Source organism: Puma concolor, chromosome F2 (genome assembly GCF_028749965.1).
Source record: "Puma concolor isolate L17-30 chromosome F2, mPumCon1.1.hap2, whole genome shotgun sequence".
Classification (NCBI taxonomy): Eukaryota; Metazoa; Chordata; class Mammalia; order Carnivora; family Felidae; genus Puma; species Puma concolor.
This window is the reverse complement of record NC_141684.1, coordinates 57,431,308-57,456,613: the sequence shown is the minus strand read 5'-3', so window position 1 is coordinate 57,456,613 and position 25,306 is coordinate 57,431,308. Positions and strand designations below refer to the sequence as shown.

The 25,306-nt window shown below is 34.2% G+C and overlaps 1 long non-coding RNA gene and 1 pseudogene across 1 annotated transcript in view; one reads left to right on the top strand and one right to left on the bottom strand.

The window, feature by feature from the left end:
- LOC147572041 (uncharacterized) overlaps nucleotides 1–25,306 on the top strand; it is a 411,310-nt gene that overhangs the window by 309,736 nt on the left and 76,268 nt on the right. The gene's annotated exons all lie outside the window — the stretch shown is intronic.
- LOC112859322 (calcineurin B homologous protein 3 pseudogene) lies at nucleotides 8,165–8,798 on the bottom strand (annotated as a pseudogene).

Sequence of the window (25,306 nt, the reverse complement as noted above, 5' to 3'; positions counted from 1 at the left end):
ATAATGATTCAACAGTTCTGTAAATTACTCCGTGTTCATCAGTATAAAAGCACTTTTAATCCCCTTTATCTCACTCACCCCTGCACCCATCTCCCCTCTGGCAACCACCAGTTTGTTCTTTGTATTTGAGTTTGTTTTTCCTTTGTCTCTTCTTTTCTTTGTTTGCTAATTTTTCTTCAATTCTGAATATCAGTGAAATCATTATAGTATTTGTTTTTCTCTGGCTCACTTATTTCACTTAGCATTCTACCCTTTGGCACGTTGTTGCAAATGGGAAGGTCTCATTCTTTGTTACAGCTGAGCAATACGCCTTTGTGTATATATCACCTCTTTATCCATACACCCATGGATGGACAAGGGTTGCCTCCATATCATGGATTGTATAATGCTGCAATAAACATACAATTGCATATATATTTTTGAATTAGTGTTGACAAATTTATTTTTAATATTAAAATACTTGTCATTGCTCATTTTATATAATCTATGTAACATACAGGATTCAAATTCTACACATCACCTATAAAATTTATATCAATCAGTGACCTCATTTAAAGCTAACAAAAAGCACTTAAAGGTAATCTAAACATTTTAATGCTCATTTTTACTCCATTTTACAAATGCAATAGACATCATAACAATCTTAATTTACATACTTCTTTCTGTCTAAAAATGATATCTTCTTTTCAATGAAGTCTTCATTTTTATATTCTAATATTACTAGCATTTCCCCACAAATATGTGAAGCCCTTACATTCTCTGTTTTACCTTCTTTCCACAGGTCCATTTCAAACTCAATTATTATAATTACAGACTTCATTTTGAATGTTCGAATTCCCATTTAAAATATGCCTACAAAGACAATTACTCACTCTGCCCCAATTTCTTCTGGGACTTGGGATACCAATGTTTAGTTACCATAAATCTTCAAGTACAGCATTCATAAAATTTATTTTTTCAGTATATAAATATTTATATATTTATAAAGTAAATATATCCTTATTGAGGTATGCAAAGTTGTTCCAAATTTGTACATACTTCAAATATTTGTCCTGGGAATACCATATATATTTTTAGATCACACAATTATTTTATGTGAAGGGCTAAAGACACTCAACTTTTAAATAAAGAAGAGGATATTAGACTTTGTTACTGATGTTACAAAGAACAACTTGTTCATAAAAGATAATTTGCTTACACACATTAAACAGCTACTACACTACAATTAATCTTGGAAGGCATTCATAAAAATAATTATTTAAAATGAAATTTAGGGGCGCCTGGGTGGCACAGTCAGTTATGCGTCCGACTTCAGCCAGGTCACGATCTCGCGGTCCGTGAGTTCGAGCCCCGCGTCAGGCTCTGGGCTGATGGCTCAGAGCCTGGAGCCTGTTTCCGATTCTGTGTCTCCCTCTCTCTCTGCCTCTCCCCCGTTCATGCTCTGTCTCTCTCTGTCCCAAAAATAAATAAATGTTGAAAAAAAATTGTTTAAAAAATAAAATGAAATTTAAAGTAAGCAGCTCCTACTCCCTAATACCTGCTTTCTAACGTTCTTTTTCTTGACTTACATTTCCCTCTCTTTATCCTCATCATATTATATATGTTTACTTTTGAAGGTTAAGAGAAGATATAAGTTTTATCTGTCTTAGGTCAACAGTTTCATCAGAAAGTAACCCAAGAGGTAAAAAATTACACATATTTCTATACAGAACTATTTTTATTGGTAACAAAAGTATTTAAAACATGTAAAAACCATAGACACAAATAAAAAAGAATAAGGTACCAATACCTGTTATAACATGTGTGAACCTAATAAACACTATGCTGAGTGAAAGAAGTCAGTCATGAAAAAGCACATATTGTATGATTCCATTCATGTGAAATGTCTAAAAAAGGCAAGTCTACAGACACGATATAGAGATTATTTGTTTCCCAATGTTGATGGTGGTAATGGGATGTGGCTGTAAATGAGCACAAAGTTTCTCTTTAGGGTGATATATATGTCCTAAAATTAGATTGTGGTATAGTTGTAGAATTCTGTAAATATATTGAAATTCAGTGAACTGTACATTTAAAATGGATGAGTTGTGATATATTAGTTATATATCAATAAAAACCATATCAACCCCCCCACATCCCTCCAAAACCTTATAGAACAAAGGCACTAGTCAAAAAGACTGGTACTTGACAAATATCATTTTCTCTAAGCATAGACCTTCTTGATTCATGATTGATCATATTCTCAGCTGGAAATGGTGACATTGAAATTATAGGTGGAACACCTTGAAGCTATTGAGTAAAGAGATTGAATCTCAAAGGTTTTAAGGTGAAACACAATATTTAATACAGAAAGTTAACTACCTGATGTTCTTAGAAAGCACAAAACTATTTTAAAATGATTGCACTTTTCTCTTTCTTATTGATGAAAAAAAAATTTTTAATTCCATTGTCCTCAGCATCAATATGATAGCTGTGTTTTCTTATCTGTGGCCTGCAGAGAGCTCAGGATATAAGGGTAAATAGATGGGCTGATAGTGCATGATACTATACAAAGATTGCATTCTACTACTTAGTTTGTGAAAATTCATATCCTATTTTTCCCAGGGAGGTAAGTTAGTATAAACTTACTGAATTGGTGACTAGATGATGGAATGGACTAGTGAGTGACCAGTGAAGCATCTGAAGTTGTGAAGGTAGCTAAAATAATGTTTTTGAAAGACTTTTAATTTCTCAAACCAGGTGTCCCACGAATATAGAGGACTGGATCTGACTGTACGGTAATTCAATTCTATAGTGAGAAAATTGCTCACCAAAGTGGGATGAATTATCTCTTTCCGAAATGCAAAGGTTCCAGTGCACTAATGCACTGGAAGTGATTATTTACCAAACGTCATTCTGTTTCCTTTGAAGTTAATCCAATTCACATGGTTAAAATGTGTATATCTAGTGACTATTTACATTGGGTAATACCATCTTTTCATGTTAGATTTATATTTAAAATATTTGCGTTAGTGGATTTTTGTAGCTGCTGTTTTACAAGCATTGAACATATGCATAGTAAAAAATGAAAAATGTTAATAATTAGGTAAGCTTTATCTCTTAATACTTTTGAAATGAAATTTTACACCAGACTTTAAAAGTTAATAATTGCTATTCTGGCAGAAATAAAAGAAAGAAAAAACATAAAAATGAAAAAGATCTTCCATGGAAAATATCTGGTTACTTGTTGCTCCATAAAATTTGCTAGTTGGGAGTGTCAATTGTGTTAATGGAGAGAGCAATTTTGAGCTGTAATCAGGATTAAGCCTCCATAAGACTCTTCATTTTTCTTTTCCATTTGATGACAATTTTCTGTAATTAATATCAGTCCTTTTTTACATACACCAATTGCCTTGATATTGCAAATAGAACATTGTGCTGTAGCTTTAAATAAGGAGTAAATTAAGAACAGATGAATTCTTAATAACAGTCTTCTCTTGCAAAATGTTCGTGATTATAAAACAATATGAGTAAATAATTATTGAGGATGTGAAAATGTACAGGAGAAAATTCATCTTAAAAACGTTTGATTTTCCGAAATTCCATTAATTTAAGTTCATCTGGGTCTGGTATTTGCATGGGAATGCCCAAGAATCTAAAAAGTGGATTACAGTATATAAGATTAAATATATATATTCATCTGTAAATATATATATGTACATCTTTTAATATTTGAAATAAGATTAACATAGACATTCATAATCAATTGAATTTTAATTTACAATGGGTTATTATTCATGAACGTGTAAAATTACCTCTATTTTGTACAAGTACAATGAACTACATAGTCAACTAATAGGAAATTTTGAGGTTTTTGTTTTGTCACAGGAAGAAAAAACAATGAAACTTGTATAGCAAAATATTTCCTGTGGTTTTGCCCTATTAGAAAAAATTTTAAAGTATATATTCACTCATATTCATTTCTTTTTCTCTTACTCATTACCAGTTTCTATTTCTGTATAATACACATATTTTTCTGTGTATTTAAAATAAAACTTTTGGGATCATTCATATTTTGAGATTTTGATTTGACAATTTTTACAGGCACAGAAGAATTGAAATATAAGTTTTAAACTAAACAATTTTTTTTATCTCAAATCAAATAATTAATGATTCTAAAGTCTTTGGAAGTATCTGAATGATATTTCATACTGGGAAACATAAATCTAGCCGTTAGTGAATAAATTGAATTAAAGTTATTAAAAATTAATTATAACTAAAATAAAACAAAATAGTACAAACAGGAGGATGAAGTGATATAAATATGAAAATTATCATTTAATTCTAAATAATAGCCAGAATAGGAATATCCTGTCCCTCAATTTTCCTTCAGTAAAAAGGGGATAGTAACCATGATCATTGACCCAGTCAACTAAAAAAAGTTATAAATTAGGGTAATAACCTTGCAATTCAAACAAGTACTTCTTGGAACTACAGAACAGTTCATAACTACAGAATAAAATTCATAATGGGAGTGATAGTCTTCCAGAAAATTCAACTTTTCTTATTGTACGTTAATATGAAAAAAAAATATTTCTTTTAGAAAAGAAAAAAAAAGTCACTTTTATAAAATGAAGACTTCATCTAAAAACGAAATCTTCCCTCCATATACACAGTAACTTCACTGCTTTTACACTTAAAATTTAATGATTCTTAAAACATTGCTTGCTATTTTCATTAAATAAGAATGATCACCATAGGAACAAAGGTGTGGCCAGTTTATTTCACCAAGTTCCCAAATAAATGTTACTTTGTATAGTAACAAATCTTTAGACAGTGAACATTCATAAGAGTACAAGTAAATCTTTTATTAACTGAAGTTATACAATCCTTTTGGAAATGACACTGATGATTCAATAGTCAAAAATCTTTCTTTCTTTATTTCATTTCTTTTTTTTTTTTTTTTCTAATTTGTTATGTGGTCATCTGGTCTTGAGCAAAACTTGCAAGGACTATACTGTAAAATTTTGCTTTACCAACATTTTGAAAACCCTGCCAGGTTTTTATTTAAAGTGATTGTAAGTTTTTGTTTTTAGAATTCCTGAGGGACTACAAAAGGAAAAAAAAATTCTAAACCTTTTAGGCTTATAAAAAGTTGAAAGTTATGCAGAACTTCTATTTAGAGCAGACTCAGTTGAACAGTTTCAGGTTACTGCATGAGTTTAGTGGAATAACAAAATATTGCTACTGCAGAAATAAGTTACTCTGTCACTTGGGACCACCAGGAGAATCTACTTACATTTGAAAGAATATCAAAGAAACAAAACCCAGAGTTGAAGCACAAACTGAACAAAAAAATAAATTGCTTCATGAAAAAGAAATAAATAGGTGAGAGGAAATAATTTAACTACCGTGTTTTTATAATAAATACATACATGAAATAAAATATTTGTATAAAGTTCACAAACTGTTTTTGTTTTTGTCAGTTCAAATAAAGCCTATTTTTAGTAGAGAAACACATAGAATGGAATAAGCTAAATACTGGGGTTGAATTCCAACACCTTTTAAAAAATTTGATGGTATTTAGGAAGCTTTTAAAAGCATCAAGTGTACTCATTATTAGATGCAAAGCTTTGTTGAATAAATGTTAAATCTGCTGTATAAATCAAGTTTGAATAAAATGCTTGTACATTCAGTTATACATTACCCTTTAAAAATAATTTCAAAGCACAACATTTAAATTTTAAGGCTTTACATTTAAAGTTCTGAAGTAGAACCAAAGATCATAAAGGTCACATGTCCAACTTATTAATTTCTCAGTTTTTTAAAAATGAAAGTGCATTTCCAGTGACCATGAGCTTTATTACTGAGTGAATGCTGTTTCAGTTTTGTGTACTGATACACTCATGTTTCATGAAAGAAATATTTACATTTCTATGTTTAGGTACTTATGGAGGAAGATTTCAGAGTTAAGGGCAAACATTTCAAAGGAAATTGGACTCAGTAAAGGTATTTGAGTTGTCAATCACATGCAGGCATGAATATTTTGTCTTACATTATTACTTCTGTTTCGAGATAGCATTTTGACATTTGCATTGTTTGGTAACCATATTTCCAATAATCATTTTAGAGATTAGTGCTAAATTTGACTAGTTTCAATATCTGTAAATAGTCCTTTTATTGGATGGATTTTCCATTCATTAGTTCTTAATTTTTTTTTACTACGCCAATTGAGTAAGTGTATTAGTTTGCTAGGACTGTTGTAACAAAGTACCACAGACTGGGTGTCTTAAACAACAGAAATATATTGTCTTATACATCTGGAGGCTAGGAGTTTGCGATCAAGGTGCTGGCAAGGTTGGTTCCTTCTGAGATCTGGAAAAGATGTGTTCTGAAGTTCTCCCAACTTCTGGTTATCTGCGGGCACTCTGGCACTCTTTGGTTTCTGCTGTGTTGCTTCAATCTCTGCCCTCATCTTCACATGGTATTTTCCCTGTGTGTGTTTTTGTGTCCAAAGTTCCCTTTTTCATAAGGACAACAGTCAAATAAGATTAGGGATCTGCACTCCTCTAGTGTGACCTTGTATTAACTAACTACATCTGTGATGATCTCATTTCCAAATAAGGCCACATTCTCAGGTCCTGGGGGTTAGGACTTCAACATATAAATTTTGAGGCGGTGCAATTCATATTCACATACGATAAGTATACTAAAAACAACTATTTGTAGAGTAGTATGGGTAATACGTTTTCCAGTCCTTTCCCAAATGAGAATGATTTTTATTCTTTCACATACACACACTAAAAATTTTCTGGTTTTAAAATTTTTGGGGGCGCCTGGGTGGCGCAGTCGGTTAAGCGTCCGACTTCAGCCAGGTCACGATCTCGCGGTCTGTGAGTTCGAGCCCCGCGTCGGGCTCTGGGCTGATGGCTCAGAGCCTGGAGCCTGTTTCCGATTCTGTGTCTCCCTCTCTCTCTGCCCCTCCCCCGTTCATGCTCTGTCTCTCTCTGTCCCAAAAATAAAAATTAAAAAAAAAAAAAAAAAAAAAAAAATTTTTGAAGCATCCTTTGGACAAGAAAAAGTTGGGAATATATTCCCATAATGATCTGGTTTTGAAGTTAGACTGATTGTATTTCTTTTGTGGACATTTTTTTTCTTCCCATACATTTGAAGACTTTTTTCTTTGCATAGATACTATTTTTTAAATAAATTATCTGCCAAATAATAAACCAACTTAATCTCCCAGATCTGATGGCATTAGTTAGGATGTTGGTTTTGATATTGAAACAGATAGCCATACTTCACAAGAGTTTAAACATAGTTCACAAGAGTTATAAAAGTTTCCTACTATTTTATTTTATTTCATTTTATTACTTTACTTTGTTTATTCATGTAGAGTTCCTCTATTGTTAAGGGTTTTCTCCATGAAGTCATGGGGGTCCCAGACTTAATCTACCTTTTTGCTAATCACCCTCAATATCTAGCTTCCATCTTTTGGTTTGAGTTGATTATTCTAGTTTTTGTCATTTTATCCCCATTCCCTCAACAGAAAAAAAAAATAGAAAGACATGGTTATTTGTGTTAAGAGCACTGACTAGAAATTGTACAACTTCTGCTCACAGGCTATAGAACAGAAGTTAGACACATAACCACACTTAGCTGCAGGTAATCTTGAGAAATATAGTCTCCCTATGGGAAGCCATGTGCTCAAATTAAAAATTTTTTCTATTAATATAGAAGAAAAAGCATACATATTAGGGGCAAATAATAGGCTCTGCTACGGTGTATACTTTTCTTCTCTTAGATATCTATTTGCAACTTTTGTCTCATGCACTAAAAATGCTTGCCTCTCCCACAGGGAGTCAACCTCAATATCTTAACCAGTTACGGTATCCTGTTCAAAGTCCAAAATCTCTGGAAAATATGCAGACCAACCTATTAGGTGTGAATTTGGTTTATCACGGGCCAGCAACCTCTAAACTAAAAGAAAAATGATCTTTCTCCCTCTCACCCTTCCCGGCCATCTCCAACACGCAAACCCAATATGTAATAGAACAAGAACATATCAACAAGAAAACTCTCAGAGCTGTAGCAAAACAATGCCTATGAGGCGTCAGCTGCTCCATGGCATCCAGGGAGGCTGCCCTGGTGCAAAGTGCAGTTTCTCTGTTGGGGAGGTGGTGGGTTATTGACAAAGAGCAATGGTGTCCATCTTAATGAAGCTGATGTGCATCTTGTCCATGATGTCTATCATCTGCCAGATCTTCAGGAAGTCATTGAAAGTGACTCCCTCATACTCTTGATCCACCTCCATCTGCCTCATGCAGGTGCGAGCCACGTCCATCATGCCCCGTCTGTAATGGAGTGAGCAGAGTCCTTTTCCTTGTGGCAATTGCTCAAGACTTCCTTGCCCACGTTTTCATATTCTTCCCGGGTGATGTGAACTTTGCTGACTGAGTCCTACATGTGGAACAGAAACCTCACCTTTTCTTCCTGGCTCCGTGGTAGTGTGGATGGGTCAGAAGTAGGACACGATGGGTCAGGAAGTGCTCAATGCTGGTCTTTTGGGCCAGGCAGATGGTCCCTTTGCCAAGGTTCCTGCTGTCAAAGGAGACATGGTGGATTTTGGGTCACATCTGATTGAGCTCCAGGGTAGGGACTTTGTTGAAGTCCTGCTTACAAATTGTGGGCTAGTCTCCACTTAGCTGCTTAAACCTTCACCTAAGCAGCTGGATCTGGTCTGACGAGAAGCCTGTATATCCCACAAGCTCACTCACTTCTTCAGATTCCCCCCATGGAGGGGGCCATGAGGAACACATTCCTTGTAGGGCCTGGGATGGCATTGGCTCTGCAGCAGATGGGCAGACCTTGGGTCCAACATGGTGGAGACACCAAGGCCAGATCTGAGTTGCAAGTCAAACAGTTTAGGCAAGAAAAATAAATATTTTATACAACTCAGAAAAGAAAAAGTAAAACTGTCACTATTTGAGGATGACATGATATTATATATACAAAACCTTAAACATTCCACCATATAACTAATAAAACTGTTAGAACTAATAGACAAATTCACTAAAGTTGTAGGATGCAAAATCAATATAAAAATATGTTATGCTTCTATATACTAATAATGGATTATCAGAGAAAGGAATTAAAAAACAATTCTGTTTACAATTATATTGTAAAGTATAAAAGACCTAGGAATAAGCTTAACCAAAGGAGGCAAAAGACCTATACACTGAAAACTCTGAGACACTGATGGAAGACAATGAAGAAGACACAAATCAATGGAAAGATGTTCTATGCTAGTGGATTAGAGGAATTAATATTATTAAAATGTACTACTGTACATCTGTACTACTCAAAGCGATCTACAGGTTCATTACAACCTGTCTCAGAATTCTAAGGGCATTTCTTTCATAGAAATAGAATGATAATCCTAAAAATTGTATGGACCACAAAAGACCCCAAAAGCCATAGCAATCTTGAGAAACTGAAGGCATCATACCTCTTGATTTCAAACTACACTAAGTGATCAAAACAGTATGGTGTTGGAATAAAAACAGACACAGAGATCAATGGAAAAGAATAGAAAGCCAAGAGATAAACCCACTCATGTATGGTCAATTAATTTATAGCAAAGGAGGCAAGAACACACAATGGTGAAAGGAAAGTCTCTTCAACAAATGGTGCTGGGAAAATTCAACAGCCATATGCAAAACAATGAAATGGGATTACTATCTTATACTATGGACAAAATTACCTGTAAATGGATTAAAGACTTGAACAAAGACCTACAACCATAAAACTTCTACAAGGAAACATAGATGGTAAGCTCCTTGAAATCAGTCTTAGCAATGATTTTTTAGATTCGATACCAAAAGAAGACTACACAAGCAAAAATAAACAAGTGGAAGTGTACCAAACTGAAAGGATTCTGCATGGCAAAGGAAATCAACAAAATAAAAGACAACCTAATGAATGGAAGAAAATTTTTACAAATCATCTATCTGATAAGAGATTAATATTCAAAATATATAAAGAACCCACTCAACTCAATAGCAAAAAAAGAAAAAAACCCTAAACACTCTGTTTAAAAAATGGGCAGAGAATCTGAATAGACATTTTTCCAAAGAAGACATACAGACAGCTAACAGATACAGGAGAAGGTACTCAACCTCATTAATCATCAGGGAAATGTAAATCAAAAGCACAGTGAAATACTATGTCACACTTGTTAGGATGGCTAATAACCCAAAGACAAGAAACAACAAGTGTTAGTGAGAATGTAGAGAAAAGGGAATCCTTGTGTGCTGTTGATAAGAATGTAAATTGGTGCAGTCACTATGAAAAACAGAATGGAGGTTCCTCAAGAACCTCTAAAAATAGAAATATTATATGATCCAGCAATTCTGCTTCTGGTTTTTTATCCAAAGGAAATGAAAACAGTAACTCAAAAAGATATATGCACCCATGTTCATTTCAACATTATTTACAATAGCCAAGATTTGGAAGCAACCTAAATGTTCACTGATGGATGAATGGATAAAGAAAACGTGAGGTGTATAATATATATTCACCCATAATAAAGAAAGAAATCTTGTCATTTGGGACAATATAGATGAAATGTGAGGGCATTATGCCAAGTGAAATAACTAAGACAAAGAAAGACAAATACCATACAATCTCGCATATATGTGTAACCTAAGAAAACAAAACAAAACAAAACAAATTAGAAAGAAAATCATAGATATAGAGAACAGATCGGTGGTTGCCAGAGGCAGAGTGTGGGAGGCAGGCAAAATGAGAGAAGGGAGTCAAAAAGTACAATTTTCCAGTTATAAAATCAGTAAGGCCTGTGGATGTCATGTACAGCATGGTGACTGTAGTTAATAATACTGTGCTGTATATTTGAACGTTGCTAAGAGAAATAGATCTTAAAAGTTGTCATCATAAGAAAAAAGCGTTAAGGCTATGTAATGACGAATTTTAACAAGACATTGTGGTGATAATTTCACAATATGTACAAATATCAAATCATTGTGTTATACATCTAAAACTAATGTGTTATATATCAAGTGTATCTCAATAAAAATATTTGATATTGTGAAATGGGGCAATAAACAAACCCTAAAACTTCAGTAGCTTATTATCACATAAGTATTTTTCTCTCATGGAGAGTCAGATACATGTGTTCCTGGCCTAGGGCTTTCCTCCAGAGACAGAGACTTGTAGATACAGGTTCATTTCATCTTATGGGATGAAACACATAGTCTCCAAAGTCACTCTGGAACAATAACAAAAACCCAAAATTTTGCACTGAGAATACTGAAGAATGGGGAAATGTAATTCTCATTTTAAGATTGTGTTGTCAATATTTCTGCAAAATATTTCAGAAATGGGAGATAAATTATGTAAAAGCAGAGATCCAGACATATGATAACTGTTCAATATAAGTAAATTCACCATTTTTCCTCAGAATATTAACCCAGATGATGTGACATATTGAGCCAGTCTCAATGCTGACTGACCATATTTGTCAGGTTGAACACATTCAGTTGACAGTTGTCCACTAATTGTGAACTAAATCAGGATCCCAAATTTATATGACATGATATAGATAACATACTTTATGAAGGTGAAGAGATAAGTAGCCTATAATCACAAATATTGATCAGAAACTTATTTGATAATATTGCATAAGTGATCATATATTTTAAGTAAATATAAGAAATAGAAGCAGATTATCAATGGAGTAGAAAAGAATTCCTATGTTGAAACTTTGAAATAATTCACCCCTAAAAGGAAGATCTAAAAAACACTATTTTATAATTAAACTTCTATAAATTTTTATTTATAGATACTGTTCTCCCTCAGAATGGAAACCTCTATAGCTTTTTGTTTATAAGTCATTTTGTTTCTACCATCCCTTTAATATTTTATGACAGCATGGTTAGGCCTCACCTCCTGAGAGAAGCAAAACAGTATAAAACCTAATAGCAAAGACTATCTACCTGAATGGTCTCCTTCGCATCTAGGCTCTATCATGTCCTATTTTTGCAAACTTAGACATGATAGTCTCTTCATAAATGAGAATGGAGTGGCTATCCTGTCCCAACTAGTCAATTATCAATCATTCTCAGACCAGCTGATCAGTTTTGAACTACTCTTAAAGGGGTGAGCTGGAGATTAGGAGATGTTTCTTTTCTGTGTATGCGTGAAAGAATGGGCAATCTTTTTTTTATTTTTTTTTAAGAAATATAGGACAGATGGGAGAAAGGCTTCCTTTATTTATTTAGCATTTATTTATTTTTGAGAGACAGAGACAGAATGTGAGTGGGGGAGGGGCAGAGAGGGAGACACAGAATCCAAAGCAGGCTCCAGGCTCTGAGCCGTTAGCACAGAGCCTGACTTGGGGCTCGAACCCTCGGACCACAAAATCATGACCTGAGCCCAAGTCAGGCACTTAACCGACTAGGCTACCTAGGTGCCCCAAGAATGGGTAATCTTATAAACGCTTCAAGCAAATCCACAACAATCATAGTCCAAAGGCTGACTAGGGGACACTGGTTTGAGAAATTACAAGGAGGAAGTGTCTCACATTCACAATCCTTTTGGGATGAGTAGGAGTGGTGGGGACCCTCTGCCAGCCTCCTGAGGTCTGCCTGAAGATGGCTACCTAGCACTGGCTGGGGGCAAGAGCTGAGCTGTGACCACCAGCCATGTCTATGAGTTGGGGCCCTAAACCAGGCAACCACTGGCCACAGGGGCTGCTTAGTGCCCTCCTTGAGAGGGGCCACTGTTTGTCGTGGTCTGTCAGTGCCATGTTTGTGTCAAGATGAAGAAGTGAGGCCTTCAGAGCTTTGTGACGGGGCCCTCCCCTAAAGTCTCTTCTTATTCCTTTGGGGCTGCGTTAAAACAAAACAAAACAAAACAAAACAAAACAAAACAAAACAAAACATCTAAAAAGAGAATTACTCAAATTCACAAATTAGTACTCACATTTTAAAAACTATACTTGTTTCCCTTTGAATTATAGGCCCTTATAAAAGAGGGTTAATTTTATTTATTTAGCTCTTAAAAATATTCAACTATCTGTTTAACCCCTAATCTTTGTGTGTCAGGTGCCATATTTTGCCATCTAAGATCATCTTTTGACAAAAATTGTTTTAATTTATTTATACATTTCTTAATTTTAGAATACCACATGTTTTCAAGTAATCATGATATACTCATCATATTCTGTATTTTTTAAATGTTTAAGACTCGGGTGTGGGGAGGTTTTTTTGTTGCTTTTTGGGTTTTTTTGTATATTTTCTCTAATAGAAAAAATATGTTGATAAAAAACTTCTTTCATTTACTTCTGAATTTTTATTGATCTTTTGTTTTTTTTTTTAAATGATAGGTGATATTTATGGAGGGCTTGCTATTTGTGGGAAATATTTTCAGCACTTGAATGAGTTGCTTTATTTTATTTTCATGACAATTAAAAAAATGTTTTTAATGTTTACTTACTTTTGAGAGAGAGAAAGCATAAACGGGGGAGGGACACAGGGAGACGCGCACACACACACACACACACACACACACACACACACACAGAATCTGAAGGAGGCTCCAGGCTCTGAGCTGTCAGCACAGAGCCTGACGAGGGGCTCAAAATCACAGACCACGAGATCATGACCTGAGCTGAAGTAAGATGCTTAAGCAACTGAGCCACCCAGGTGCCCCTCATGAGAGTTTTTTTCAGGTGAAATATCATTACCTTCTTTTGCTTGGGAGGTCCTAGGTCACACAGTTATGAAACAAAGATCATACTACCTCAGATACTAAAGCCATGAAGCATCTATGCTTACTGTAAGCCTGCCCCCAGAAAAGAAAAGAAAAGAGAAAAAGAAAAAAAAGAAAAGAAAAGAAAAGAAAAGAAAAGAAAAGAAAAGAAAAGAAAAGAAAAGAAAAGAAACAAGAGAAGACAAGAGAAAGAAGAGAAAAACAGATAAATATTTCCTACCCCCATAGTACAGAAGAAAGTGGCAGAGGGGTAGAATTGTGACAGTATAGTACCTTAGAGTTTAATTTTCTCATGGAACTCTAAGTTCCTCAAAAGAGCTGTCCAGCTGTATAAACCTGCACTTGAACTTTCCTCTGAGAAGCTCCCATAAGTGCTCTGTTTACATGGCTGTTTGTGTCTGACCCTGAGCCTTCTTGTGGATCGGACATCCAAGAACTGTTGGAAAAATCAGGAGACACTGGGGATCATTTGATTGGTGCTGCTGCTAAGAAAGCCATTGCTACAAGAGGCCATTACCCCTGACATCAGCCCTAATGGTTGCTGCAGAAAGCCTCTGCGAGTCAATGACACAACAAGGCTAAGGCCAAAAATAAAACTGCCATGTATGTAAGTGGCAGTTACTGTGGTGCTTATGATAATTCCCTTAGTTTCCTGTGTTCTCAAACTTTTAGGAAGGGATCTTGGTATTAGATGCTGAGATTTTAGTTTTAATAAATTTTGTTTTTCATTGTATTCTCATTTAAGTAACTTTCTCCATGATGCATTATGTAGGAGGTGGGGACATTCTGGATGAACAGAATAATGAGGGTTGGCAAATCATCAAATTGGGAAGCTTGCTTTTTAATTGTTTTGCTTAAAAGTGAGACCAGGCCTACTACTAATGTCTTTTCTTTCTAAATTGATATATAGTATTGGTCCTCACAATGTTACAATATATCAGCAGCAGTTTATGAAAAGATGATGGAATTTCTCCTTCAGAATATTCATGTCCTTTTATTTACTCATTTCACATGACATTCTCCATGTATTACTTTATTAGATGAACTTTGATCTGCTCCATAATGAAAAGCATTCCCTCCCATGGAATCTTGGTCAGATATATTGGGAAGAAGATTGAATCTCTCACTGCATACGGATTGGGAATTGGTCACAAGCATTTGAATCTTAAAAAAGTGTAAAATAAATAGTGATTGTATTAACATTTCTTTTTAAAAAATTTTTTTAATGTTTATTTAGTTTTGAGAGAGAGAGAGAGAAACAATGTGAATGTGGGAGAGGCAGAGAGAGAGGGAGACACAGAATCTGAAGCAGTTTCCAGGCTCTGAGCTGTCAGCACAGAGCCCAACTAAGGACTTGAACCCACAAACCACATGCAAGATCATGACCTGAGCAGAAGTCAGATGCTCAACCGACTGAGCCACCCAGGCGCCCTTGGATTAACACTTCTTTATTCATTTGTTTATAAATAATACATTTATTGAACACTTACTCTGTATGGGGCATTTTGTTAGATGATGAAGAGATGAAGTAATATTTGTGTTCTCAAAGAGCTTCCAGATTATTAGAAAAAGCGTGATTAAAAAGTTTCAGAATAAGGAAATCAACATTAAAACATAAAACCTGTACTATACTAGATGGATACCTAAATGAAAGAACACTTAACTCTTTCCAAGAGAAGAAGGGTTAAAACAATAGTACAGAGAAGATACAATACAGTGTATAATTTAAAATGTCAACTTACAAGGTAGTTTAATTATGTGGGTTTATACTTTAGAATATGAGAAATGTCATATTTGGTCTATGAACCAAAGACGATATCTGAAATTAAAGAGAATAAAAATAGTTTCAAAAATTGCTATTGTGACAATGTCTGAATCATGGTCCTAAATTTAATTAAGTAACAAAATGTGCTTAATTGAAGGGCCAATCAGTGCAAGTTTATGAGTTTACATTTTAGACATTATAGAAAGCTGATTCATAGTGAGGAAAATGGGGGAAAACTTTACTGATGTTATTCCACAGGTCGTTGGTCTTTTATCAATTTTGTTAACATATCAACATTTATTCTTATTTTTCTTCTTTAAAGTTAATGCTTTTTTAAATTCTTTTAGTTGTTTTAACATTTTCTATTTGATATATTTATAGAATTTTTTTTCAAATTTTAATTTAAATTCTAGTTAGTTAACATATAATGTAATATTGGTTTCAGGAGTAGAATTTAGTGATTCATCACTTGTATATAACGCCCAGTACTCATCACAAGTGCCCTTCTTAATACTAATTACCTACTTAACCCATCTCCCAACCATCTCCCCTCTAGCACCCCTCAGTTTGTTCTCTATAGTTAAGAGTCAGCTTTATGGTTTGCCTTTCTTTTTTTTCACCCCCTATGTCAGTCTGTTTTGTTTCTTAAATTCCGCATATGAGTGAAATCATATGGTTTTTCTCTTTCTCTGACTGACTTATTTTGCTTACCATAACACATTCCAGCTCCATCCATGTCATTACAGATGGCAAATTTTCATTCTTTTTGGTGGCTGAGTAATATACCATTGTATATGTATATACCAAAACTTCTTTATCCATTCATTAGTCGAGGGACATTTGTGCTCTTTCTATAATTTGGCTATCATTAATAATGCTGCTATAAACATCAGGGTGCATGTATTCCTTCAAATCAGTATTTTCGTATTCTTTGGGCAAATACTTAGTAGTGCAATTGCTGGATTGTAAGGTGGTTCTATTTTTAACTGTTTGAGGAACCACCATACTGTTTTTCAGAGTAGCTAAACTAGTTTGCATTCCTACCAACAGTGTAAGAGGGCTCCCTTTCTCTGCATCCTGGCCAACATCTGTTGTCTCCTGTGTTGTTAATTTTAGCTATTCTGACAGGTGTGAAATAGTATCTCATCGTGGTTTTGATTTGTGTTTCCCTGACAATGAGTGATGTTAAGCGTCTTTTCATGTATCTGTTGGCCACCTAGATGTCTTTTTTGGAAAAGTATCTATTCATGTCTTCTGCCCAGAAATTAACTGGATTATTTGTTTTTTGGGTGTTGAGTTTGAGAAGTTCTTGATAGATTTGGGATACTAACCCTTTATCAGATATGTCATTTGAAATACCTTCTCCCATTCTGTAGGCTGCCTTTTAGTTTTGTTGATTCATCCTTTCACTGTGCAGAAGTTATCTTGATGGAGTCTCGATAGTTCATTTTTGCTTTTGTTTCCCTTGCCTTTTTTTTTTCCTTTTCACATCTTATTAGAGGTGTGTCTACTAAGGAATGGATATGATGGAGGTCAAAGTAGTTACTGCCTGTGTTCTCCTCAAGGATTTCGATGGCTTCCTGTCTCACATTGAGGTCTTTATCCATTCTGAATTTATTTTTGTGTGTAATGTAAGAAAAGAATTTTGAATATGCTAAAGTTATATTTATTTATCCTATTTTAATGTTATAGAGATTCTTAACCATGTAGGTTGACATCATAAACAGTGTTGCAAGTTTCTAGACATTATTTATTTCCATAAAGTTTCTGTCTTTTCTGTATCTTTTTTCATTCTAAGATTCCAAATACATGTATGTTAGACATTTTCACTGGGACTCTAGCTTATTTTTTCACCTGTTTTCCATGATTTTGCCCCTCTGTGCTTCTGTCCATTATTTTCTAGTCCACAAATATTTTCTTTGACCGTGTCTAATATGTTTTAAATCCCATCTATGGAATTGACTGTGATGCTCCTTTCAGCTTCTAAAATTTTGTCAAAATCACTTTGTTCACTGAAAAAATAGATCCTGTTCTCTTTATATAAGTTTTCAATAAAAGTTTTATTAAAACTTAAGCCCTATTTGGGTGCCTGGGTCACTCAGTCGGTTAAGTGTCCGACTTCAACTCAGGTCATGATCATGTGGTTCGTGGGTTCCAGCTCTGCGCTGGGCTCCGTGCTGACAGCTCAGAGGCTGGAGCCTGCTTCGGATTCTGTGTTCCCCTTCTCTCTCTCTGTCCCACCCCTGCTCATGCTCTGTTTCTCTCTCTCAAAAATAAATAAACATTATATATATATATAATATATATATAAATTTTATATACATATAAAATTTAAGCCCTATGATGATCTCTCATTTACTTATGAAACAATGTTATTCATCACTGAAATAAATGGCAGTATAAGGCTTTGAAATCATATTTTTATAGGTAACTTTGTAGATTGTGTGGTAATAATATAAGCAATATTTGTTAGTATTATTAGCATTTGTAAGCATTTCTAAACTTTCCAGGGTCATTATTACAATAGTCATAAATTTTATTTTTAACTTCCAAAGTTTCATTGGACATTGTTGAATAAATTTTAATGTCCTTTGTATTCTGTTTATATGTTTGGTACTTGATATGTAAATATTTTTAGTAAATTTATGTTGCCTGATAGTATAATATTGGAAATTACAACTCTGTGTATTAAATTTGAAAGTCTAATAATGTACATAAGCAACATTTAATTTTTTTTAAATACTAACCTGAATGGATATGTCTCATTTGCTTTTAGAATCTCTTTCTTTATATTTGTGCTCATACATATACATATGCATATATGCAGACACTATACCTATATAATGAAGATATATAATGTTAATAGTTAAAGGGATCCCTAGAATAACTTTTTTCTCTCTATTCTCTTAGTAAGGAAAATTTTCCTATCATGTGACTTATGCACTATTGTTCTGATCCAATCTAACATGTTCCTACCATTTAATCCTATGTATTTATTTCAACAAGTTTTCAACTTGAATAGTATGCTTGAAAAGTCAAAGTAAAAAGAAAGTAAAATTTAGTAAGAATTAATTTAAGATGTATTATTTTGCATTCCAATTCTCATTTCAATTCTATATAGTGATAGTAAGATAAATTTTAATTAAATTTGAAATCATATTCTCCTTCATTTACCATATCTGTGTAACAGTTCCACTTATTATTCTGACACATTTACTCTATAATGCTCCAGAAATTCGGGAATTCCTTCTGAAAGGAAATGCAGAATGGAACATGTTGTTAATTTAAAAAAAGAAAAATTCTGGAAAATAACTTTTTGTGCCTCACTATTTCTTAAATGCTATAGAAAAATAAGTCACTTCTCTTCCCACCATGAAGAGATTACAATATGATTATGGAAATAAGACTGAGAGTGACAATAAAGTCAAAAAACTAATCCCAATAGGATTAGAATCTAATCAGTTTCATTGTGTTGTAATTGTACTTCTATATTGGAAGAGCAAAATAGTAATACCAAGTCATGTATTATAAGTATTAAATATGTCTGTGAAGAAGTTGTGGGATTTAAACTTAGACCTTGCATTTTGAAAGACAGTGAGGAATTTATAGACTCTGAATATGTAGAAATCATATAAATCACAAAGATAAGACTTGGAGGGGACAGAAAGCAGAAGGTAAAATAATCTAGTTTTCTCACAGGTTATAATCATTGATCATTTAATGATCAAGTAGCAAAATGATAAAAGTATCAAAATGAGAATGACCGTGTAAAGACATAAAATAAAATAGTTGAAAATAAATAAAATAATATAGTTGAAATCATCTAGTAGGCATTTCAAGCATTTACTAATATCTTGCTCACTTCTTCTTGGTACTTACAAGAAATGGTCTCTCCTTCCTAAGACTAAGTTTATGGTCAAAGGGCTGTGAACAGAAAGGACTGCTGTCACTTCCAGGCTGACATATTGAATTCCCAATGCAGGCTCTTACATGCTCCCATTTTCCAGAGTGGACCCTGAAACATTTGTGTTGAGAGGTGAGTGTCACAGAAGCAGCCTGGGATTCTGAGCTGCTACACAGAAGACCTTCTGGAGAAATGCCCAGATTGTAGGGCACTTTGAACAAGAAATAAACTTTTCTGTGACAAGTCACTGCCATGTTGTATTTATAAGGCAGCATAACCTAGTCTTTTCTGATTGACAAAAATTAAGCAGTGGTTGGGGCATAAGTAGGAGAGGAAATCTACTGAGCCTGTCTGAAGATTTAGATAACTAAATATACTGCCAGAAATAATACCATAAAGAAAACTGCTAGTAAATGTATTAACATTCCAAATTATCAGGAAAACAACACAAACTTCCATAAAAGAAATAAATAATGCTTATGTTGTGAAAGATTAAAAGGAAGCCGTGGGAAAAAATAAATAACATAATTAACCAAGCATATATATTATTTAAATAAATGTAAATGGGCTTACTCAACCATTTAAAATAAAAGAGTTTCTATTAGTAGCAAGAACAAAACCTAATAATATATTACACATAAAATACACATATGATAAAATAACCCAGAAAAGCCAACATATAGAAAAGATATAGTCATTCCAGGAACAGGCAAATGAACAAAAACCAAAAGGTAGGTTAGTAATTTTAAATCAGAAAAACTTAAATTTAGGGAAAAAATAATTAAATGAAAAGAATAACAATATAATTTATAATATAATTTATATTATATTCTTATTGTTATAAGAATAACAATATAATTTATAAATATTCAAAGAGAATATTTATTCACTAAATAATGTAGTCTTAGAGCTAAATCATCAAGAAATCCAAGGAAAAAAGACAGAAACACGTTTGTAACAGAAAAACTTAATATTTTTCTCTTATATGAAATTAATTGACAAAACAAAAATAAACATGGAAACAATCTAATATGGTCAATATGTAGTATAATTTTTAAGTTTTTGTACACTGATAATAAAAAGTATTATTTTTAAAAATGCCAAAATTTGATCATGCATAATATTATAAAACATTTAAATCAGCTTTGAAAAGGCAAATTAATGAGGCCTATACCCTTTGATTCAATTTAAGAAAACACAAATTATGTAAGAAAATTTAAAAAGTAATAATGTGCAAACCAAAAAACTGTGTGTGTGTATACATACATATATCTACATATATATATATATATATTAAATACCATAAAATTAACCCATTTCAAGTATACAATTCAATGCTTTTTAGTAAGAACCACCATAAATTAGTTTTAGAACATTTTTATAACCCCCAGAAAAGATTCCTAATATCCATTTATAATCCAAACTCATTCCCATCCTATTTCTATCTCCATGCCCAGGTATCCATGAATCTACTTTTTATCTCTCTAAAAATATCTTTGTTAGACGATTTATATAAATGGGACCATACAACACATAACCTCTTCTGTCTAGTTTCTTATACTTACAATGTTTTCTGAAGTTAATCCATGATGTAGCATGACTAGTAGTTGCTTCCTTTTTATTGCTGAGTGGTATTCTATTATATAGATATGCTACATTGCATCTATTTATTTATCAATTGATGGACATTTAGGTTGTTTTCACTTTCTGACTACTATGAATAATGGTGCTGTGAATATTCACAAGCAAGTCTTTGTGTGGACTTACGATTTCACATATCCTAGGAATGCTGGGTCCTATAGTAATTTATGTTTAACTTTTTGAGAAACTGCTACACTGTTTCCAAAGTGACCGTACTATCTTACATTCTCCCAGAAATGTATAAAATGTTTTCTCCCTCTACATTGTCACCCATGTTTGTTATTATAAGTTCTATTTCCTAAAGTATATCTAGTTAGTATGAAATAGTATCTCATTGGAGTTTTAATTTACATTTCTCTACTTATCATCTTGTCATGTACTTACTAGTTCTGATGTGTGTTTTTGTTCAACACCACCAAGCAATTAATCCTGACATTATGTACCTGGAGATAGCATCAGATGCCATAGGTTAATGGTTCAGTCCTTCAAGACAGCCCCCTGCCCCCACTTCAGAGATAAAATGCAACTCCAGGTTGTCACCTTTGCTTCTGACCAAGCAGGTATAGATAGAACATTCCCACGATCCTTTCCTCAGGTTCTGTTAATTTGCTAGAGCCGCTCAGAGAACTCACAGAAACATTTTACTCACTATATTACTGGTTTATGAAAGGATATAACTTACAAACAGCCAGATGGAAGAGACACATAGGGCAAGTTACAGAAAAAAGGTTGAAAGATAACTTCGGCTGCCTCCATTCTTACCTCAAACTTTCTAGGTGGGTTCTACTTTCCAGCTTGTCTTTTGGCTCAGGTGGAAGACCCTGAGGACAAAGCATCCCCTGATGGGAACCAAAACTACCCCTTCAAGCAATAAGGACTTCCCTGAGCCAGCAAGATCTGCCCTTGACTGACCACCACTGTGATTGATTGATTTCACCTTTACTATCTGTACATCCCCACCCACCTGTGCCCCACATTTTCCTTATATAAACTTGGTAGTATATTCAGCATTTTGGAGACAGTCTTTGAAGATGGTAGTCTGCTGTCTTCCTAGTGTTGGCCTCACTGAAATAAATTGCATTCTTGTTTTACAACCAGTCATTTCTCTGCCTTTGGATTTCATCAGTGCTGAGTGGTTAAATCTGGTCTGTTAGGGACCCCTGCAACCAGGTGCTCCTGTACTCTGGCTACGGGGTGAGGAGCTTCTATGTTCTCTGGGTGCCCCGCTCTCTCCACATCCCTACATATTAACCAACCTGGAAGCTCTCACACCTCATTCTTTTGGGTTTTTATAGCAGCTTCAGTACATACTCAAGGCTGATTAAATTGATTGAACTCAATTTCCAACCCCTCTCTTCTCCTGGGAGGTGGGTGTGGGGGATGGGCCTGAAAGTCCAACCCACTAATCACATGGTTGGTTCCCCAGGCAACCAATCTCCATTCTCAGGTTACCTACTGGCTTTCCAAAAGTCACCTAATTAACATAACAAAAGACACTTTTATTGCTCTCCTCACTTAGGAAATACCAAGGATTTCAGGAGCTCTGTGCCAGAAACTGGGAGTAAAAGCAAACATATATTTCTTATTATAAATCACAATATTACATTACCTAATAACGTATCTTCTTTGGAGAAGTGTTTGTGAATATTTTTGCTTATTTTGATATTTTATATATATGTATATATATTTATATATGATATATTATAAAATATGTCATATTTACTATATATCATATATACAAATAGTATGTGTAACAATCATGAGCGCATGTGTATGTGTAAATAGCACATGGGAAACAATTAAAATCTCCCTCTCTAAACTTACAAAGCTTTTTAGGAAAAAAATTCATAGTCTAAGATATTCATATTAATTGAAAGAAGAGTGAAAATAGGCGAGGTAATTATCCAACTCGATAAATTTGAAATTACAAAATTAACATAGGAAAAACTGAAAAGAAACAATATATGTGTACTGAAATAAATAAATGATAAATAAATTAGTAGACCTTATAAATCGAGATCTATTTTGGGGGAAAACAACTAGACAACAATATTTATAAATTATTTTTTAAGCTAAACAAGTGAAAATCAGTATCACACAAATACGTGTATACACACTGATAACAGAAATAATCACAGATACAGATGTGAGGAGTAAGGGAGATGATTAATCATCAGAAATACTGAATAAAAGCTGTGCTAATTAACAACAGGCTTACAACCGGTTGGAAATATGTACCCCCCCCCCCCCCCCACACACACACACACAATGGATTCCCAAACCCTTAGCCATTTCACTTCCTGGTTCTTCTTCTCTTCTCCATTTTGTGGGCTTATTTTTGTGGGCTTTGCAATGAGCATGCTCCAAAGAGCAGGGAAGAGGGACTGAAAGTGTCTGAGTCACCTCAGGGCATGTATATTTGTTCCCATCAGACTACTTTTTGCCTTATACCTCTGTAGTACTCAGCCAATGATGAACCAGGGGAAGGACTTACATGCAAGGAGAGCAACTGTTTGCTGTGGCTGCCCCAAGTGTGCCTGTCCATCAGACACCTGTTATTGCAAGAACACTGATTAAAGCCTCGCTTCACTGTTCTCCGAGTCTCCGTGTCCCTCCTTTGGGTCAATGGACTTATTTCTCACATAAGCATGTTAAGTAAGTCATGTGAGGTTAATTTTCTCCATTCTATGCCTGAGTGACAGGTAATTTTTTTTTCTAGGAAAATATAAACTGCCTCTATGATAGGGAAAAAATAGGATAAAATAGGCAGAGGGGAAAGATTAGGACTTGAAGTCCCAAGGTGCGGAAAAACAGACATTTTGGAACAATCCTGGGAGTGTCTGACCATAGCAAACCCCTTCAAGCATAAGGTTCTTCTTAAGAATGTAATAGACACCACCTACTCCACCTCAGGTTTCCCTCAGGAATTGGACAAAAGACCTAACTGAAAATAAGTAGTAGACCATAAAATGTATGACCCACAAGCAATGATATGGCCATAGACCACCCCTCATACAATGGAATTGAGCCAATCAAGAATGGACAACTCAGCTAGAGCTATCCAGCTAATAAGGGTAGGACCTGAGAAAAAAACAAGGGGGGAAGGGAAGGGAGGGATGACCAAACTTTATAAAACAAGGTTCTTTGCCTATAGTCACAGGCATTCACTTTCAAATGTCCCCCCTCTATAAAGAGAACTTTCATACTATTCTTCCTTTCTGATCTTATACTTTAATAGACTTTGCCTGCTGCTCAATTTGTGTCCACCTCTTGAGTCTTCAAAGCAGCTAGACAATGAACCCGGGGTACTGAAGTAAAACACTTGTAACACCACCACCAATCACAGAACAGATAGATAATCTGAGTCATCAGAGGAATAGATTTGTCAAACAGCTATGCGCAAAAACTGGACTGTTTTCTAGAGTAATTCGTTAAGAAACAGTTGATTTCAAAGCTATTTAAAATTCTCTGGAGCATAGAAAAAAGAAGAGAATTTCCACATTTTTTATGAAGGTGACCAAATATTAACACCAAACAGTGATAAAAGGTGCACTCCATTTGCTACATAGTCCCCCACTAGCCCCAAATAAATAAATAAATAGTACATAAAATAACTCTAGACCAATTTCACCCATGAATATGAACTTAGAAATACATTAAATAAAATTTAGCACACATAATTCAGAAGCATATTAATCAAAACTGAGTTTAATTCCATATATTCACCTGTCCTGCTATCTCTCTGAACCTGACTGTTCAAGTACCAACATCTACAGCATTTTGGCATTTAAATACTCATTATTGATATTTGATGTTCATTCACTGGTAGTCATGGACTGTTCAAAATACCAGGTGATTCTTAGGTGCCTTGAATCACTATTAGTCTTCACTATTAGACTTCATGGTGAATGGCTTATTCCCCGATTCTTTTGAGAAGTCTCAGGACTGCCCAGTGCTATATTCTCCATTGTGCTCTGTATTACAGTTCATCTCAGCTTTGTTTTGTATTTGTGAGTGATAACAGACATTTTCCTGGACCAGAAACAATTGTTAGGTCCTTCATTTCTACAATATGTATTTATTTTTGCATATAATTTAACCAATTAGATATAAAGTGGTAGCTTTGCATTAAAAATGAACTCAAAACACCAATATAATATTTAAATGTAACATTTTCCAAATTTTAAGAATAAACAGACAAAAAAATTTGATTCAGTTAGTGGTCA